This window comes from Haliotis rufescens, unplaced genomic scaffold (genome assembly GCF_023055435.1).
Source record: "Haliotis rufescens isolate VD_foot unplaced genomic scaffold, xgHalRufe1.0.p SCAF_11, whole genome shotgun sequence".
NCBI lineage: Eukaryota > Metazoa > Mollusca > Gastropoda > Lepetellida > Haliotidae > Haliotis > Haliotis rufescens.
The window spans coordinates 42,903,876-42,910,479 of NW_025963791.1; positions in this window are offsets into that span (position 1 = coordinate 42,903,876).

The window sequence follows — 6,604 nt, forward strand, 5'->3', positions numbered from 1 at the left end:
TCAGGCCAGTCGACTTCATCCAAGCAAAGCACTCGATGCAGTGGTCGTTCAGGTAGCCTCTAGGTCGATTTTATATGGCACTCAGCTTGGTTGACACACTTATATCTGTACTGTCCAGCAGTATAGAACCATCAACATTGAGATTATGCCACATATCCTAGGTTCGTAGAAGAAAACATCGGAATGCCATGTTTTCATCATGAGTCTTGATATGCTTCACAAGGTCATCAGAGAAAAAAATGTGTGTAAAAGTGCACAATACAATTCTATCACAAAGATCCTCCATGAATACGAAAGGACGGGTACAGCAAAAGTATTTGTGGCTTTAACTTTACTGCATGCGTTCAGCACTGAGCTCCAGATTTTCTTAAGTCTTCATTTGTATTCTGCCCGAAATTTGTCTCTGATATGGGAATTCTGGAGTTTTGTCCCTACCCTGCAATCCCTAAGTAGGTATAGGCCTGACCTTCCATGAGATGGTCAATAACTCCTCCCCCAAGTAAACTGACTGATCCTCCTCTTCTACATCGCCACGTTTCAGATGAAGATTGTTGCATTTGTCTAGCCAAAGGACATGCCAATATCATTAGAAAAGGACTCGACAATGAGAATCTGTTTTTTAGTGTAGATTCTGTCACTAAATTCTTTAAGCTTTTTGCTTAGCAAAAAGGAAGGTTATCATCCTGGACATTCTCAGCACAGATTCCCAACACCCGTTACTCACTTCCTTTACATGACTGACCTTGAACTTTTTGCCAATGAAGAACAGAAAAGCAAAGGCCTAAAAAAAACGCCCTGAAATATCCCTCTTCTAATAGAAATGGGTTCCGATGCCACCTCCTGCCCCTGTGAAAACATCTCATGTTGAGTTGACCAACAATTCATTGAAAGGCTTGATTAAAACAAGTAGTCGCTCGGGGGGGGGGGGGGGGGTCAACACATTCCAGTGACTTCAAAATCCGTTCGTGAGATACAGAATCATTAGCTTTTATGTAGTCTATCCAACACATTGAGAGGTTACAGTGGTAGCTTTTAGCCTCTTCAAGGATCATTTTCTGAACTAGCAATTGATCCTTACAACCCCAACATCCCTTATTTGCTCCTTTCTGCTTCAAGTAAATAATGTCGTTGGAAGCGCAGTATGATGACACAAGACCTGTAAGACACCCTTCAAATGATTTGTACTCTGTATTCAGACAAGTAATAGGACGAATAGGTCAGTCAATCATCTTTCTTTGAGAGAAGTATTCTATTTGCACAACCAATGCGAAACATCCCCTGTATCCCAAGAGAATTTAAACAGTGAAGTAATGGTGTTTAGACACATAGGAACAGTTTCCAAAACCGATTTTGAATATCACCAGGCTCTTACACCATATTAGATTTGGACTTCTTATTTACTTTTTTCAGGCAGTTGGATGTAATGAAACACAACAATGACGACTTTATCCTGTAATATACATTATTATTGTACTCATCCACCCATGGTTCCTCGAGGTAGCAGTTGCCGGGAGAGACCACAACTCTTTCCAAAACCTTTCACTAGAATCCATGGTAGGTCTTTTCTCATCACTGTCATTGGTTGCATTTAATTGCCAGTAAAACTGTTTTTCATTAGATTTGAACAGTTTATTTTATTTTATGAAATTATTTTTCTCGGCCCATTTTCTTCTTTCTGTCTAAACCTTTTACTTTGCCTCCAGAGAATCAAGAATTTGATTTAGAATTTTCTCTTTTGTTGTTTTGTATTTTGTTTTTATTTATTTTTCAAATTTATTTTTGGCGTATTGACATTGATAGCACCAAGGAACGTAATGGTGAGCAAAGTTCTATCCAGGATATATCTTTCAGTGTTTCATTTAGTTTTATTTGGACCAGGTTTTTCTTTTGATGGTTTTGTTATTACCCTTTGGGGTTCAATGGCTTCGGGAACTGAAAGGGTGTTCCTCAAGTTTTCGAGCAGCTGTATACACGCAATAGTTAATGTCATGCAAAGAACAGTCAGCATTAAGAAATAATGTCCTTTAATTCATCAAGTTGATTCTGTTGTTAAATAGTTTAATTGGCCCTCGTTTCTCAATCGTTAATTACAGTTTTGATTTTAGAATGACATAAACAAAATATACAACCGATCATCAGAAAGATCACTGGCAGTTTTGAACCGATTACGGAAATCTTAACGAGTTATGTGTCGGTCCTGGCAAGGGGTGGTCACTCTTGGTTGTCGGCTGCAATGCCCATCGTCAGTGCGTTTTGCTCGTTGTTTCATTGGCATTGTTGCCAAGTCACCATTCTGAATAACTGTCACAATTTTTTGGTGGCATTTTATTGTCTTCCCTACCACAGACAAGACCCGTAAAGATCCGGGTTAGAAGAGGTCTTCAGCAACCCATGTATTTTGTAAGAGGCGACGATGCGTGTCGTAAGAGGCGACTAACGGGATCGGGTGGTCAGGCTGCTGACTTGGTTGATACATGTCATCGTAACCCAATTGCGTAGATCGATGCTCATGATATCTATCACTGTATTGTCTTGGCTAGACTCGATTTTTTACAGCCTGCCGTCATATAGCTGGAATATTGCTGAGAGCGGCGTTAAACAACAAGCAAACAAACAAATCAATGGCAAGCTGGAAGGGTGGCATCTGGGGCTGATCACTGGCAACGGATGCCACCCTACGGGCGGCTTGTAATTTATATATCAATAGGATTGTGATGGCTACAAACGGTCTCAGCTACTGTTTTGAACCTGTGGAGCAGATACTGCAAGCTCTTCAAGATTTTAGTCTAACGACAAGGTATTGAATTGCAAGAAGTATTTGGATCGTGTAGTGTTTACTGGGTGGTTAGAACGCCAAAACAAGGTCGAACTTTAGCTTCATCCATGCTGAAACGCAGTGCTGGTTCTGTGAATCATCTTGCTAGTGAGACTTACAAACAACATACTGGACTAAGGCTTATTCTCTGAAAATATATGACTTCATAGAAACAAGCAACTTACTGCATTTAAAGTACAAAGAGATCCAGTAAGATGAGATATTCTGAACATGTCGAAAATATAGACTTGCTTCATTGAGGGTTATAGCTTTCCAGAAAGGCTAGGCACATAGGAAAATAATCTCACGTGTACCTTTGTTTGTTTGTTTGTTGTTTAACGCCGCACTCAGCATATTCCAGCGGTCTATAAATAATAGTGTCTGGACCAGACAATCCAGTGATTGACATCATGAGCATCGATTTGCGCATTTGGGATACGATGACATGCATCGACCAAGTCAGGGAGTCTGACCACCCGATCCCGTTAGTCGTCTCTTACGACAAGGAAAGTCGCCTTGCTATATGTTTGAAGATGGATGCAGCTGAAGTACGAATGGCCGCAGAGGACAGCCAGTGAAGATATCATATTAACAAGTGTGGGTAAATCTTTACGAAACAAAGAGACTTTTATATACTTTCGTGTGTTAGCGCATAGTATTCGTTAATGTTAATCGGAAACAGTAATCTTGAAGACTTTTAATGCCCCCGTCAATCCCACTGACCCATGGATACAGAGCATGTAAGCTGTTATGGTAAAATAGAATAACATTTCCGAACAAATATAATATATGATTTTTATTAGTTTTGATATACAGATTTTGTAATAAACTTCGCACAAGGGCAAAACAATATACTTGCTTGGGTGTGTTATATTTCTTGAAAGCAAATCTCTTAGAAGAACAACATTCAGAAGATTATATGTAGAATACATGACAATACTGTGAACCTGTATAAATTAATAGATAAATAATAAATAAATACTAGAAGAAGTAAATTAAGTTAGTTGTCGTCAAGCACCCAACTGTCGGCTTCATTGATGTCAAGAGTAGATGACCTCAGGCGCTTCCTGTCAGCGAGTTAGTTTTCCGATGCATTTAATATATACTACATATGTCATAGCTAGATACACCATATACTTGAGATAATATTGATAATAACATAAACGAGAACGCGAAATGGAATAAACCCATTCAGACTTCCTTAACTGGAAACGTAACGTAAATATTTACTATCAAAAACGGAAGCAGCCAAGTGTACCACTCGGGAACATGGTTCAGGTGAAAATAGAGAATTACATGTACACCACGCTGCTCCTTACCTTAAGGGGGAGTCATTACATCACTTCCGGTTTTGAAACATACGACAATATGCAAACCAAATACGATATTCCTTGTTGGAATAAAATGTAAAAATGACAATACTGCATCATAAATTGCCATGCGTAAGTATTTAAATAATATCTTCATTACATGCGTTAGACTTAAGAACACCTGCCGGAAACGCTTGTTTCGTACAGATGGCACATAATCCTTATGAAACACCTTCAAGGAGTCACCTTGACCATATAGGAGGTCACCATTGATGCTTGGGTGGCCTTGACCCATGACAAATGGTGAATGTATCAACAACATTCCAAAAGACTACAAGAAGATCTATTTCATATAGTATACCGTATATGTTCATGTATCTTGTCGTCGTATGTGCCGCCGGCGGAATGCTCTAATTCTTTCAAAAACCTTTTGTTTTGTTTTTAATCAGTAAATCAATGAAATTAATGTAACTGCAAGAAAACAATTAATAAACTTCAACAGACTTCTCCAAGTACACAATTCTATTTGCCAATAGATCTTCCGTCTGCACTGTAGAAGTCGTAGGCCTCATTAAACTCGGCGTTGGGGTACTGTATGTATCCCAGGGGTGCTGCAAATGCCGACCTCATGTAGTCACATTGACTTGATGATTCGTCAACAATCGCCGGTTTGTTGTTCTTTGCGCTGCCCCCAGAACGCCTGGGATTAAGACAAAGAACGCTCATACACCTGTGGTATCAACCCCGAGAACAATAAGAGATGTTTGTGATATTATCGCTGATAACTCACCTATTGCAAACGAGGCTTCGTTACTCACATACAAAATCTTAAATCCTTCTTTTAACTGCGCAATAATGCCTTCAGTTTTCACTATGAAAAATATGATTAATTCAAATATACAGATTGTAAGCCTCAGTATAGGTACATCAAATATTTAATTGCTTGATAAAAGCAACGTTTAATCTACCATTACAACTACAAAGTAATGTCGCCATGGAAACCTACTTGTGCCAAAAACAGCCAATGCTCAGGATGGTGATGAGCAGGACGAAGAGGCCGATGCAGACGCCGACGATGACCCAAGGCAGGTTTGACTCAAAAGCTGAAGGACAGAAAATAGCACAGATACTATAGTTTCGTGATACAACAGTGTTCACTCGTTCAATAGCACAGATACTATAGTTTCATGATACAACAGTGTTCACTCGTTCAATAGCACAGATACTATAGTTTCATGATACAACAGAGTGTTCACTTGTTCAATAGCATAGATACCATAGTTTCATGATACAACAGTGTTCACTTGCTCAATAGCACAGATACCATAGTTTCATGATACACCAGAGTGTTCACTTGTTTAATAGCACAGATACTATAGTTTCATGATACAACAGAGTGTTCACTTGTTCAATAGCACAGGTACCATAGTTTCATGATACACCAGAGTGTTCACTTGTTTAATAGCACAGATACTATAGTTTCATGATACAAAAGAGTGTTCACTTGTTTAATAGCACAGATACTATAGTTTCATGATACAACAGTGTTCACCTGTGCAATAGCACATATATTATAGTTTCATGATACAACAGAGTGTTCACTTGTTTAATAGCACAGATACTATAGTTTCATGATACAACAGTGTTCACTTGTTTAATAGCATAGATACTATAGTTTCATGATACAACAGAGTGTTCACTTGTTTAATAGCACAGATACTATAGTTTCATGATACAACAGAGTGTTCACTCGTTCAATAGCACAGATACTATAGTTTCATGATACAACATTGTTCACTTGTTCAATAGCCCAGATACTATAGTTTCATGATAGAACAGCGTTCACTTGTTCAATAGCACAGATACTATAGTTTCATGATATAACAGCGTTCACTTGTTCAATAGCACAGATACTATAGTTTCATGATACAACAGTGTTCACGTGTGCAATAGCACAGATACCTTAGTTTCATGATGTAACAGAGTGTTCACTTGTTCAATAGCACAGATAAATATGTCATGCCCATGTAAACATAACTACTTCCAACACACACTACCCATGTAAATAGAACTACTTCCAACACACACTACCCATGTAAATATAACTACTTCAAAGACACGCCACCCATGTAAATATAACTACTTCAAAGACACACTACCCATGTAAACATAACTACCTCCAACACACACTACCCATGTAAACATAACTACTTCCAACACACACTACCCATGTAAATATAACTACTTCCAACACACACTACCCATGTAAATATAACTACTTCAAAGACACACTACCCATGTAAATAGAACTACTTCAAAGACACACTACCCATGTAAATATAACTACTTCCAACACACACTACCCATGTAAATATAACTACTTCAAAGACACACTACCCATGTAAATATAACTACTTCAAAGACACACTACCCATGTAAATATAACTACTTCAAAGACACACTACCCATGTAAACATAA